Below are 11,770 nucleotides of genomic sequence, written 5' to 3'. Positions count from 1 at the left end.
GATGGATGGATGGATGGATGATGGATGGATGATGGATGGATGATGGATGGATGATGGATGGATGGATGGATGGATGGATGATGGATGGATGATGGATGGATGGATGGATGGATGGATGGATGGATGGATGGATGATGGATGGATGATGGATGGATCCATGGATCCATGGATGAGGATCAAGGAGCTCTCAGCCTCCAGGACCCAGCAGATGGAGCCAGGTTTGGGATTGGGATCCCCCTCTGTCCCTGTGCTCGGGGCTGGGATGTTCCAGCTGCTCCAAAGCCCCCGGGAAGCACAGATCAAGCACGGGGATCCTCAGAAAGATCCCTGGAGGTTCTGAGGAGCCCCAACCTCTCCTGGCTCCGGGGATGGATCTCCACAAACCTGGAGCACTGCCCCATCCCTGGACGTGTCCCAGCTGGCACAGTGAGACCTGTCCCTGTCCCCAGGGATGACCTTTAGGGTCCCTTCCCACCCAAACCACTCCAGGATCCCATGGAACACTTCCTGACGCTCTCAGGGCAGGGGGTGGCACTGCCCTCCCTGCCAGGGACACGAGGGTGGCCGTCCCCACCCCAGGTGACAATTCCTGGAGCTCATTCCCCGCTCCCCTCCCAGCAGAGGTGAGGGGGAGCTGGGCCCCTCTGGATCCCAGATAACAGAGAAATTTGGGACTGCCACTCCTCAGGATTCCCTCCTCACCCCACCACCCTGAGATTGGAATTTCTGGGGTGCCTGATCCCCAAAATCCCAAATCCTGCTGCCAACCCTGCCTTTCCCACCCTTCTCCCCGAGCTTTTCCCAGTCAATATTCACCCTCAGCATTCCCCAGGAATTCTCGGTGCCTCCTCCAGGCCGGGCTCGCTGCCAGAAGGAGGGAGGGCACCGCACCCACCCCTCCCTGAGCAAACCCCAAACTTTCCCCGGCCCCTCGGGGGCCCGTGGGTGCGGCCGCGTGCTCCTGGAGGAAAGTTTCTCCTCCGTTTTTGTGATTAATTCCTTCCTCCCACCACGGCCGCCCGCACTCCCATCTATATCCATGGCTCCCCACTCCTCCTCGCCTGTAAAATATTTATAAATCCCTACATTAGGGCCATTTCGCTTTTTTTTTTTTTTTTTTTCTCCCCTGCTTTAATTTTTTTTCCCTGCTTTTTTTTTTCCCCCCCTGCTTTCCACCCGGGCTCCCCGGCTCTGCCGAGCTCCAGGAGCTGCTTCATCTTCATTTCCATAAATCTCGGGGAAGCTGTGAGGAATAATTTCTTTATTTTTATTTTTTTTTTTTTTGCTCGGGGAATGCGCTGCTGCTTTTTTTAATTGCTCTCATCCTCGGCTCCTTAGCGATGCATTATTGATGGTTATTATTCCAATAAAAGAGCTTTGTTTTCCCAGGGATGTTGCTTTTCCCAGTTCCCTTTTTTTGCCCTTTTTGGGATGAGGTCACTCTTGCAGTCGAGTTTTTTCCACTCATTTTTACCCCTTTTTTTTAGTGTTTTACCCCTTTTTGGATATTTTGCCGCTCTTTTGGGTATTTCATCATTTTTTGAGTATTTCACTTTTTCTGCATTCCACCCCCTTTTTAGTATTTCACTAATTTTTTATTGATATTTCACTCCTCTTTTGAGTGTTTTACCCCTTTTTTGAGTATTTTACACATTTTTTAAAATTTTATTTTACCCCTTTTGGGGTATTTTACCCCTCTTTTGGGGTATTTCACCATTTTTTGGGTATTTCTCCCCTCTTTTTGGTATTTAACTCCTTTTTTGTGGGGTATTTCACTCCTCTTTTGGATTCTTCATCTTTTTTTTTGTATATTCATCATTTTTTGGTTATTTCACCCCCTTTTTGGGAATTCCACCCCTTTTTTAATATTTCACTCCTTTTTATTGTAGAATTTCACTCCTCTTTTGGCTATTTCACTCCTCTTCTGGGGTATTCCACTCCTTTTCTTTTGTATTCCACCCCTTTTTTAATATTTCACTCCTTTTTTTTTTTGAGTATTTCACCCCTCTTTTTGGTATTTCACTCCTTTTTTTGGTATTCTACCTCCTTTTTAATATTTCATTCCTTTTTTGGGGGACATTTCACCCCTCTTTTTGGACATTTCACCCCTCATTTTGGACATTTCACCCCTCATTTTGGACATTCCACCCTTCTTTTTGGGTATTTCACTCCTCTTTTTGATGTCCCCACAGCTTTTCCCCCAAGCACCGAAGGTGGGGTCAGGGTGCAAATCGACCTTTCTGGAACGCGCAGCATCCTGGCGGCTCTGGGACCCCACAGCAAAGCTTTTCACCTCCAAATTTTATATTTTTGGGAGCGTTTTGCCATCTCCCAAAGCTTCTCCCCATCCCGCACCGCGGTGAAGGTGACAAAGGTGACAAAGGTGGCAAAGCCCGCCTGGTGTTGTCCCTTTGCTGTCACACCTCCCAGCATCCCTGGAGGGAATTTAAAATTCCCAAGGAGGGTTCGGATCTCCCCCAGCTCGGCGCTGACAGCTCGGCAGTGACGGGCACCGCGTTTTTCTCTTTTTTTTCTCCCTGTGCCGCTTCGCTCCTCTCCCTTTCCGCACCGCCCACCGCGTTGTCACCGCTGTCACCGGGACTTTCCCGGGGCCCACCGAGGTCCCCGAGCTGTTACAGCGCTGCAAACACCGAGCACGAGGTTTCTCCTCGATGTAAGGAACGAAACGAGGTCGGAACTGGAGGGGGAAAAATGTTCATTTCGGGAGGATCTCCGGGGTTTTCCCTGGAGTTGTTGAATGCTCGGGTCCTGTGGGATCTCGAGAGTTGTTGATTGGGAAAACACGGATCCAACACCGCAGAGTTTCCACTCATCCCACCCAGGAAGGAGCAGCTCAGAGGTTCCTGAGCTGTCACAAATTTAATAACAGGCCCTAAACATTTAAATCCAGCCGGGAATGGGGATGGGAAAATCTCCCGGGCATTTTGGTGATGAGTTCCGTAGGTGAGCCAACAATTTCGTCTCCTAATTACAGCCATAAAGCAAAAATCCCTCCCAGCCCCCAAATTCCTCCTCTCGTTTTTGGTTTCTCCCATCAAACCCCTTTTCCCTGATGAAGGAGCTGCTTAATTAGGAATTAACGGGGCTGTCGGAATAACCGAGAGCAGGAATGGGCTTGGAGAGGTTCATTAGTGCCGTGATGGGTAATTAGCAGTTCCGTGGATTTTTTTGGGGTCTCTAAAGGCCTTGGAGGGGGGGAAGAGCCACGAGCAGAGCAGGGAATTGGTGCCATGAGAGCGGGATGGGAACTTTTCCATCAGCACCCCAAATTCCAGGCAGGAATCCCAGCCTTGAACAGGGCTGCAGCTCAGGGAGGAGGGAGAAAAAGCAGGAAAAAAAATAAAAAAACCCCTTAAATCCGCTTTTCCAGCGGGAGCAGCTCCCCGGTGCCCCCAGGAATTCCCGGCAGAGCCTCTCCAGGGTTTCTTTATCCCTGGCGCTCGCTCTCCCTATATTTAGCCCTTGAATGGAGAGAGATTTTACAGACGCCTGACTCTGCCTTGTGCTCAAAAGTCACTCAGTGTTTCCATGAGAAACACGGCGGCTCCAATCCGTGACAAAAAAAACAAAAAACCTTCCCTGCGTATTCCAGCGGCGCTGGATTTACCCCTCCGGGGATGAGATCAGGATCTGGCCCCGGGTTTTGATGGGTTTGTAACTTGGCTGATACAACTCGGCTGATTTAATTCATTTTTCGGGCTGAAAAAACTCCACCTACAAGTTCCCAGCCTGGGAGGCATTAAAGGCAAATTAATCCAAATATTAGAGGCTGGGTTTAAAGGGAAATCATTAGGGAAGGCAGATTTTTAATTATTTTATTTTATTTTATTATTTTATTATTTTATTATTTTATTATTTTATTATTTTTTAATTTTTTTAGGGAAGAGCCTGGTGGAGCTGTTTTCTATTTTGGGGTTATTTATTTTACCCTGGTGCTGCTGGGTCTCCTCAAGGCCTGGCACTGCCCAGGCTGGGCACTGCTCTGCTTCTCTGCCAGAAAAGCGTTGGGAGAAGGAAAGGGGTGGAAAAATCGGGATAACAGCAGGGATTCCCATCGGGATTCAGCCCCTGATGGAGAACTGGGGTGCTGCAGGGCACTGGGGGAGTTTGGCTGATTTTCCAGGGATTGAGGAAGGGAGAGGCCTTTGGTATGGGGGAGGATCCAGAGGGGACTTCAAAAGGCACTGGGGGTGGGGAATAAGAGAATCCAGCCAGGAATCCACACAGGAATCCATCCCAGAATCCATCCATGAATCTACCCAGGGATTCATCCTGGAATCCATCCAGGAATCCCTCAAGAAATCCATTCTGGAATCTACCTAGGAATCCACCCAGGAATCCATCCTGCAATCCATCCAGGAATCCCTCAAGGAATCCATCCCAGAATCTATCCATGAATCCACCCAGGAATCCATCCCGGAATCCATCCATGAATCTACCCTGGAATCCATCCAGGAATCCATCCATGAATCTACCCTGGAATTCATGCTGGAATCTACCCAGGAATTCATTCTGGAATCCATCCAGGAATCCCTCAAGGAATCCATTCTGGAATCTACCTAGGAATCCATCCAGTAATCCATCCCAGAATCCCTTCAAGAATCCATCCAGGAATCCATCCAGGAACCAATCCAGGGATCCCCCCCGGAATCCATCCAGGAATCCTCCCAGGAATTCCCCCAAAATCCATCCAGGAATCCCTTCAGGGCTCCCTCCCCCATCCATGAGAGAGCTCCTGCCTGGATCCCGGTTGGGAAAGGGGATTTGATCCCTGCATCCACGGCCAGAGCCACGGAAAACAGGGAATCAATAATCCCAAAAATCAGCCTGTCCCCACTGTCACCCCAAATCCAGCCTGTCCCTGCTGTGACCCCAAACCAGCCTGTCCTCACTGTCACCCCAAATCCAGCCTGTCTCTGCTGTGACCCCAAATCCATCCTGTCCCCATTGTCACCCCAAATCCAGCCTGTCCCCACTGTCACCCCAAATCCATCCTGTCCTCACTGTCACCCCAAATCCAGCCTGTCTCTGCTGTGACCCCAAATCCAGCCTGTCCCCATTGTCACCCCAAATCCAGCCTGTCCCCACTGTCACCCCAAATCCATCCTGTCCTCACTGTCACCCCAAATCCAGCCTGTCTCTGCTGTGACCCCAAATCCATCCTGTTCCCATTCCCACCCCAAATCCAGCCTGTCCCTGCTGTGACCCCAAACCAGCCTGTCCCATTCCCACCCCAAATCAGCCTGTCCTCACTGTCACCCCAAATCAACCTGTCCCCATTGTCACCCCAAATCAGCCTGTCCCCGCTGTCACCCCAAATCCAGCCTGTCCTCACTGCCACACCAAAAATGATTTTGTCCCCAATGCCACCCCCGTGCTGTGACCCCAGGAGCTGTCCCTGCGTGTCCCCTCCCGCCGCTCCGGGCCGTGTGGGTGCGACACCAGCGGGATCTCTGCTGGCTCCGGGGACACCTCTGTCACCCCCCCGGTGACCGAGCCACCAGGAGGAGCAGGTGGCCCGTGGCTGAGCCGGGGTGGTGACACACAGAGCACACACAGAGCGTCCCAAAATATTCCATGCAGGAATTTTTCCCAGCTCGAGGCTGGCTCGGAGGTGACACTCACCCCGCTCCTGCCAGCATTTTCCCTTTTTTATCCATGTGCTTCTCCTTAAACGCGGCCTGGGAGAGGCTCTGGGGCTCTTCACCTCCTGTCACCGCGCACGAATCGCTTTTCCCTCCCGGATTTTGGCACAAACCTGCTTTTCCCCTTTCCCAACCCAAAGGCAGAGCTCCGAGGAGCTGCCCTGCTCGCACACGCGGCTTCCCCGAGGCAGCGAGGCTGAATTCCTTCCAGGAGCCCCAACCCAGATGGCCAGAGACGCCTTCCAAGCTCCCAAACCTGTTGGAAAAGGCCATTATGTCTCAATAGCAGTTTTGCATCCCGGCCCGTTGGATTCGGTGCCTGCCAGCTGCTCCAACACCTCTTTCCCAATCTGTTCCGGGCTCCTGGAGAACCAGTCTGGTCAGGCTTGGCTGATTTTGGTGAAGGAATAAAATCCCTGTGTTTATTCCCATTTTTTTTGTGTGTGGTGCTGTTCAATAGAATAGGCCTGAGGTTGTTTTTTGACAACTCAAAACCCTGATCCCCAGCCCCGAAATGTTTTATTTTTGAGGAATAACGCTGTGAACTCCCCAGGAAGATTCCAAGGAGGAATTCCCAGCCCAGGGCATTTTCCTCCTCTCAAAGCAAAGCTCAGGGCCAGGTCCAAAGGATGCAGAGATGGAATTAAATCCAACATGGATTTAATTGTTCCCTGCTCCAAAATAACGCCTGGATCAGCCCTGCTGAGCTCGGGGAGGGATTTTGCTGGAAAATGGAGAGGAGGAATTCCCAGGGTTGGGTTCCCCATCCAGCCCCGGCTCCTGGGAGCTGAGGAATGTGGAATTCTGGAGGTGCAGGCCCTCGAGGGGGGAAAAATCCGTTGGGAGCGCTAATGAGGGGCTGTGCCCAGCACGGGTGTTCCACTGGTTTAACTGGAAGCGCTGCGAGCCCAAACTGGGCCTCCGGGAGGGGATTTAAGGGGTCCCCTCCCTGCCCTGCTGGCCCCTGCCCCGAGGCCAAAGCGTTTCCGTGCTGGGGGAAGGATTCCATCAGGAATTTTATCCTTTTTATTTTTCAAAAAATGGGGTGAGGGTGAGATCTGGGATGGGGAGTTGGATCGTGCCGGACCCTCGTGGCTCTCAGGGTGTCAGGATCAACCCCAAAACCCCCGTGACCCCACAAAAAACCCCAAATTTGTCACCAGGTTCCTTCCTTCCCGCACCCGGAGTGGGGAGGGGTTCGGGCACGAGGGTGCCCTCGCTTTTTGGGGTGCCCTCGCTTTTTGGGGTGCCCACACTGCCCTGGGGGTGTCCCCGCACTTTTTGGGGTGCCTGGGGCCCGTGGGGGGGTCCCCACATTATTTGGGGTCGCACCCCCCATTCTGCCCGTGGGATCCTTCCACTGTTTGGGGTGCACACATTGTCTTGTCCTGGGGGTCCCCAAATTTTCTGGGGGTGCAGCTGCTACCCTGTCCAGTGTGTCCCCACCCTGCCTGGGGGTGTCACTGCATTGCCCGGGGGTGTCACCACATTGCCCAGGGGTACATCAGTGTGACCCCACTCTTCTCGGGGGTGTCCCCACATTGCTTGGGGGTGTCCCCACCCTGCTTGGGGGTCCCCACAGTGTCCTCATCTTGCCTGGGGGTCCTCATATTGCTCGAGGGTGTCCCCACATTGCTCGGGGGTGTCCCCACATTGCCCCACATTGTCCCCACCCTGCTTGGGGATCTCCACATTGTCTGGGGGTGTCCCCACATTGCTCGGGGGTGTCACCATCCTTTCTGGGGGTGCACTCAGCACCCTGTCCAGTGTGTCCCCGTATTGCCAGGGGTGTCCCCACCCTGCCTGGGGATCTCCACATTGCCCGGAGGTGTCCCCACCCTGCCTGGGGGTGTCACCACATTGCCCGGGGGTGTCCCCACCCTGCCTGGGGGTGTCACCACATTGCCCGGGGGTGTCCCCACCCTGCTTGGGGGTCCCCACATTGCTCGGGGGTGTCCCCACTCTTCCCGGGGGTGCACCAGTGTGTCCCCACTCTTCTCGAGGGTGTCCCGACATTGCTCGGGGCTGTCCCCACATTTTTCGGAGGTGTCCCACTCTTCTCGGGGGTGCACTCACCACCCTGTCCCCACCCTGCTCGGGGGTCCCATTGCCTGGGGTGTCCCCACATTGCTCCGTGGTGTTCCCACCCTTCCTGGGGGTGCACCCACCGTCCTGTCCAGTGTGTCCCCGCATTGCCAGGAGTGTCCCCATCCTGCTTGGGGGTCCCCACATTGCCCGGGGGCGTCCCCACATTGCTCGGGGGTGTCCCCACTCTTCCTAGAGGTGTCCCCACCCTTCCCAGCCCTGCACCCCCCATCTGCCCATGGGTTCCTGGCCATGTTTGGGGTCCCGCCCGCCGCCGTCCCCCCTCTCTGCCCCTCTCCCCCCGCTCCTCTCTCCGTCCCCCTTAAGCCGCCGTCGGGGCGTGCAGCCACCTTAAGGGAGCCCCTCCCCCGGCGGGCTGGGACGAGCCCTCCCCCTCCCGCTGTCCCCTCCCGCCGTCCCCTCCCTCCCGGCCCGGCCCCGCACGGCCCCGCACGGCACGGGGGTTGCCATGACAAGCATTTTCTCCCGTTAGCTCCGGGACCGCTGCCCCTCCATCCCATGGCCAGTCGCGGGGGCTCCGCCGCCAGCCGGGCGCCGTGGGACCGGAGCCGGTGAGTGCTCGGGGGGACCCCGCCGGTGGGGTCCGGGGGTCCCGTGGGGGGTTCAGGTGCTGGGGGGGGACACACGGGAGTGGCGTGGGGGGGTTCTTTGTAGGGCCGGGTGGGTGGGGGGGTGGGAGCGGGGGGGGCGTTGCCAGCGGGGGTTTCACCCGCCCCGCTCCGTCCCGGTGCAGCAGGTGGGATGAGGGGGGATTGGGGATCCCAGATCATGGGGGGGATCAGCGTGGGACCCCCCCTTCGATCCTAAACCCGCGTGGGAAAGCGGTGCGGGGATGGGGGCAGCGCGGTCCGGCCGCTCTGGGGCGTGGGCGGCTGCGGGGGGTGCAGCCCCCAAATATTTTATGGGGGGCAGCTCCGGCACCCCCCCTGGTATTTGGGGTGGGGAGGACGCTCCGGTCGGATCCTACAACTTGTTGCCCGCCCTTGAGGCGGCGGGGAAGGGAGGAGAGGGGGGAGCGGGGTTGCCGGTCGCGCGTGTTGCTGGATTTTTTGGGAGGCAGCGAGTTGTGGCATTGCGGGGAGGAGGAGGATGAGGATGATGGAGGAAGGAAGAGGCGGGGGAAGGGGAGGGGGGCTTGCGGCAGCCCAAGGGCAGAGCGGGGAAGGTGCTGCGTGGGTGTTTTTGGGGTGTTTTTCCCCACCCGTGGGGCAGCAGAGGGGGGGGTTGCTCCTGCCTGGAGTGGGGTGATTTGGGTGGGGGGCGGGATGCGGTGGGGAGGTGCGTGGGGGGGTTTGCCCACGCCACGGCTGGGCACGTCCCCCCTGCTGCCTGCACCAATCCAGCTGGGCAGAGCCACGGCAGAGAAAACAGGAGTGGGGAGGCGGAAAATAAATTAAAAAATAAATCAGGAAATCTATTGGAAAGCCCGGCCAGGCTCTCTGGCCTCGTCCGCCTCCTCCTGCCTCTGCCCCCAGCGCTCTCCCTGCACCTCAGCCCCGGCTCTGGAGCCTCTCAGCATCCCCGGCCTGGCTCGGTGGGTCCGTGCCCCCCGTGGGCTGCCCGGGGGTGGGGGCGGGGGGGGCCGTGCGGGGCTGGGTGGTCCCTCCCCGCTTCGCCAGAGGCGAGTGGAGATGTTGGGAGGGGAGGAGGGACAATAGGTTATTGTGCTCTTATCTCTGGAGACCTGAGCTTGGGTGGGGGTTTGCATTGCGAAGCTCAAACCAGTGCAGCCAGTTTCTGCCCGTGGCCGTGGAGCGGCAGCCCTGGACGTGGGTGGACGGGCAGGAGCCGAGGGCAGCGAGCTGGGGTGGAGGTGAGTGCTCGGAGCTGGCCACGGGGCACCCAGAGCCGCGCTGGGGCCGGGGGACCCCGGGCTGAGCCCCCCCCACCCCATCCCAAACCCCCCCGGGCTGCACCGCTGCCTGCGCCCCGCCTGGCTCCAGACGCTGCCCTCAATCTTTCGCTTCTCTGAGCACTGAAACGCACCTGAATTATTAAATCATGAGCGAGAGAGGCTGAACGCCCCCGCGCTCCGCCAGCCCCACCCCGCCGCGCCCCGGGGATCCCTCCCCAGCCCTGGGCTTCCCTCCCCGGGTGACCCCCCCGGAACCGCACCCAGGGCTGGCTGGGGACTCGGGGGGGGCTGCAGGTGTCCCTATGGGTCTGGGGGGGTGCAGGACCCTCTCTCGATGGTGGGTGGGCTTGGAGGCCTCGCGCATCCCCGGCCGGGCTGGGTGGGCTCGTGGTTGGCACGGGGAAGGTGCCAGCGCCGGGATGGTGCAGGTGGAGCCGGGCAGCGCCCAGGGCAGGAGGGAGGCAGCGCTTCCCCATTCCTGCCCCGGCCCCGCGCATTCCCCGCACATTCCCCGCGGGCTCCGGCCCCGTCCCACCCCGGGTGCCGCTCCCCGTCCGAGCCCCGGCTCCTTCCCGGCTGGAGAAGCGCTGGGAAGCGCTTTGAGCGCTGCAGATCGAGAGGTTTGAGAGGGCGCAGGCTGTTGTTGGGTGTTGGTTTCTATTTTTTTTTTTTTTTCTCCTCCTTTATTTTTTTTTTTTTTTTCCGCTGGCGATGATGACGGAGGGAATTCCCTGCGCTGCCGGCTCGCCGCTCGCGTGCCGTGGGTCCGCATCTCTTCCCGGGGGATCCATCGCTCTCAGCCGAGCCTGGCGCCTCCGGAACCGGGAGCGCCGAGCCCGAGCCCCCGGGCAGGGGCCGGGCAGGGCGGGGGCAGCCCAAGGGTGGCACAGGTCCTTGGGCAGGATGAGTAAGAGCAGGGAGGGACGGCTGCTCCTCTCCACTATTGTTTAGCAGCCGAAAGCGCCGGGGTGGAGCTGAGCCCGGAGTTTCCCCTTGTCCCCAAGCCCTGCGAGACGAACCCGCTCCTTCCCCGCCCGCCCGCGGCTTCTCCGCGCGTTCCCCGCTCCTCTCTCGGGGTGTGTTTTATTTTTAATTTTTTTTCCCTTTCCGCGTTTCTCCTCCTTGCTAGGCCACGAGCGGAGTTTTCCCGCAGTGGCCACACGCGCGGGTTGGAGCCTGCGGAGATTTGGGGACCCAAATCGCTGCGGTGGGGGGGACTGGCAGCCTCCGCCCGTGCTCTGCTGCTGCTGCTGCTCCCCGCGCAGGGCCCGGGGAAGGGCTGGCAGCTCCGGCTTCCTCCTCGCCCACGGCTCCTCCCCGCCGGGCACGGCTGCGCTGTGCTGGGAAAGGAGCCGGCGGAAAAGCTGAGTGAGAGCCCGGGATCGCTCCGGGGTCGGGGAGCGGCGGGGCAGGGACGGGGAGCTCCGGGAGGGACAGGGAGCCCCGGGAGGGAGGCTCGGTGTGGCCGTGGAAATGGGTGCGGGTCATCTGGGAAGTGACCGATGGTCAGTGTGGCCGTGGAAATGGGATGCAGGTCCTTAGATGGGAAGTGACCCATGTTCCATGTGACCATGGCAATGGGAAGTGACCAATGGACCGGTGCTCGGTGTGACCATGGCAGTGGGAGGTGACCGATGGACCAGTGCTCAGTGTGACCACAGCAGTGGGATGCAGATTGTTGGATGGGAAGTGACGGACGGTCAGTGTGACCATGGCAGTGGGAGGTGACCAGTGTTTGGTGTGACCGTGGCACCGAGGGTGACCAGTGCTCGGTGTGACCAGTGCTCATTGTGACCATGGCAGTGGGATACAGTGGGAAGTGAGGGATGGTCAGTGTGACCATGGCAGTGGGAGGTGACCAGTGCCCAGTGTGACCGATGGTCAGTGTGACCATGGCACTGAAGGTGACCAGTGCTCGGTGTGAACGTGGCCCTGGAAGGTGACCAGTGCTTGGTGTGACCTGTACTCGGTGTGACCCGTGTTCAGTGTGACCATGGCAGTGGGAGGTGACCAGTGCTCAGTGCACTGGAAGGTGACCAGTGCTCAATATGACCACAGCACTGGAAGATGACCAGTGCTTGGTGTGACCATGGCACTGAAGGTGACCAGTGCTCGGTGTGACCGTGGCAATGCTCAGTGTGAC

At 58.0% G+C, this 11,770-nt stretch overlaps 1 protein-coding gene across 6 annotated transcripts in view; it reads left to right on the top strand.

Moving 5' to 3' along the window:
• Positions 1–8,172: 8,172 nt before the first annotated feature.
• ATP2B4 (ATPase plasma membrane Ca2+ transporting 4) overlaps positions 8,173–11,770 on the top strand; it is a 72,776-nt gene continuing 69,178 nt past the window's right edge. For all 6 annotated transcript variants that reach the window (XM_033079971.1, XM_033079973.2, XM_033079968.1 and 3 more), the window contains exon 1: positions 8,173–8,323. The gene's annotated coding sequence lies outside the window, so the exon portion shown is untranslated. The remainder of the gene's footprint in view (positions 8,324–11,770) is intronic.

This window comes from Catharus ustulatus, chromosome 25 (assembly GCF_009819885.2).
Source record: "Catharus ustulatus isolate bCatUst1 chromosome 25, bCatUst1.pri.v2, whole genome shotgun sequence".
Taxonomy (NCBI): Eukaryota; Metazoa; Chordata; class Aves; order Passeriformes; family Turdidae; genus Catharus; species Catharus ustulatus.
Note: the sequence above shows the minus strand (reverse complement) of the source record. Positions and strands in the feature narration are given on the sequence as shown.